The 2,327-nt window shown below is 36.6% G+C and overlaps 1 non-coding gene across 1 annotated transcript; it reads right to left on the bottom strand.

The window, feature by feature from the left end:
* Positions 1-1,940: 1,940 nt before the first annotated feature.
* On the bottom strand, positions 1,941-2,047 carry LOC116121594. The gene has a single exon (XR_004126747.1). It is a non-coding gene; the product is annotated as a small nucleolar RNA R71 (small nucleolar RNA).
* Positions 2,048-2,327: the final 280 nt, after the last annotated feature.

The raw sequence follows: 2,327 nt of genomic DNA, 5'->3' as shown, positions 1-2,327 counted from the left end.
AGCAAATTGGAGTTTCTGGACTTAGAAGTAAGTGGATCTCAGAATTTGGGAGAGTTCTAAAACAGAGTGAAGCATTATGAAGCTTGTTTCCTTGGGAGAGCATCGAAGATCGAAGATTCAAGCAAAGAAGCAAGCGGAGGGCATTTCTGTAATTTTAGAATTCTTCATAGAGGTTCGCCACTATGAAGTTTGTTCTTTGCCGCAGCAAAATGGGTCACGCACGAGAATCCCTTTCACTTCGTCACCGCAGCGAGATCTCTTCTTCGCCGTGACGAAGTCTGTAGTTTTCAGTTTCTTTAAAATGCACAGTTTCAATTTTAGGCAAAGTTTTAGGTTTTTGTGTGAGGTATAAAAGGGAAACTTTACCATTTTGAGAGAGGTCGCAGTTTCCTTAGTCTAGAACAACTTTTTCATCTTCTTAGTTTGATTTGTGATGAATTTGTGTTAAAAGTGAGAAGATTTGGGATTAACTCCGGTGGATTCTTCAATTAGGGGAGATCTCTTGTCTTTTCTCTCATTTTTATTATGTTGAACTTTGGGTTTATTGTTTTTCTTGCTTATTGTATGGATTTAGCTATGAACTAACCCGTTTTGGGTTAGGGTTTTGATGTAGTTCGGATTCACATGGATTAAGCAATTGATTTTTATTATTTTCATATGTTATTGCAATGATTGTGTGGTTATTCAATTTTTAATGTTATTAATTGATGAACCTGATGAGATTGAGAAATAATTCATGTTAAGCTTCTTAGGTAATCACCATTGTAGTATTAAATGCTAGAGATAGATTTAAGAATCAATGAAATCAATCTAGGATTCTAGGTGCTTAATGAGCTTATAACTATTAATCTTCAATTTGTTGGGTGCAGAAGTTTAATAGGGAAAAGTAGGAAAACATAGCTTGAGAAGGTATAGTTACACTTTAGAGAATTCGATTTACAATCAATGCATGTGAATATGGAAATAGCATAATCTATAGGTTTAATCCATAGAGTCCGAATGAAATCAAAACCCTACCCGTTGTTTTAAACTGATATTACCTTGTTTTTAATCTTGCTTTCATAATTTAGTTTTGAATATTTAGAAATTTTGTTTTAGTTTTAAGTTTAATTTTCTCCCTTCAATCCAAACAACTCGATTGCTCCAACTTGAAAACAGTAGAAAACTTAGTGCTTAGCATCCAATCCTCGTGGGAACGATACTCACTCATCACTTTATTACTTGTGCGACTAGTGCACTTGCTATTTATGCATGTTGTAGTAACAACGAATCAAGTTTTTGGCGCCGCTGTCGGGGATTGAGTTTTGTGTTAACATTAAAATTTTCTTGTGCTAGTTAGATTAGAGTGTTGTTTTTATGTAATTGTTGTTTGTTTAATTTTTGTTATTTTTCTTTGTTTGGTGTGATTTCGCTCTTGCTATTTTTCTGTGTAGTTTATGTGAAGAGCAAGACGTCAGCCAGTGGTTCCTGTTGATCCTGAGATTGAAAGAACCACTCGAAGACTGAACAGAGAAAAAAGAGAAAGAGAAGCTACAGTTGAACTAGAAGTAATAATTGTAGAGATGGCAGAGAATAGAACACTGAGGGAACTCTCTGTTCCCACAGTTGAAGGCAGTGGGTCAAGTATTACTAGACCAGCAGTACAAGCCGACAACTTCGAGATAAAGCCGGTAATCATCCAGATGATCTAGCAGTTGGTTTAGTTCAAGGGTGATTTGAAGGAAGATCCAAATCTACACATTGCCAAATTTTTGGAGATTTGTGATACTGCCAAGTCAAACGGAGTATCAGATGATGCAATCAGATTCAGACTATTCCCATTTTCATTGAAAGATAAAGCTAAGGGATGGTTATTGGCACTACCAACAGGAACGATCACCACATGGAATGATTTAGCATAGAAGTTCCTAACCAAATTCTTTCCTCCAGCAAAGTCGGCAAAGTTGAGAAATGACATCACGTCATTCATTCAAGAAGAGTCAGAATCATTGTATAAGGCTTGGGAGCGATACAAAGAATTACTGAGAAGGTGTCCACATCATGGGTTGCCAATTTGGATGCAAGTCCAAACATTTTATAATGGATTAACGGTGAATGTGCAAACTATGGTGGACGCAACCTCTAAAGGATTACAAAATAAGACTCAAGAAGAAGCTCACGAGTTGCTTGAGGTTTTGGCAAGCAACAATTATCAAAGACCTAATGAGAGGGTGCGACCGAAGAAATCTATGGGTCTTCATGAAGTTGATACATATATAGCCATTTCAGCCCAACTGACAGCACTTCAGAAACAGTTGGGAAGTATGCAGGTAAATTCCATTCAAGCT

This window comes from Pistacia vera, unplaced genomic scaffold (genome assembly GCF_008641045.1).
Source record: "Pistacia vera cultivar Batoury unplaced genomic scaffold, PisVer_v2 Contig996, whole genome shotgun sequence".
In the NCBI taxonomy this organism is placed as follows: Eukaryota; Viridiplantae; Streptophyta; class Magnoliopsida; order Sapindales; family Anacardiaceae; genus Pistacia; species Pistacia vera.
Note: the sequence above shows the minus strand (reverse complement) of the source record. Positions and strands in the feature narration are given on the sequence as shown.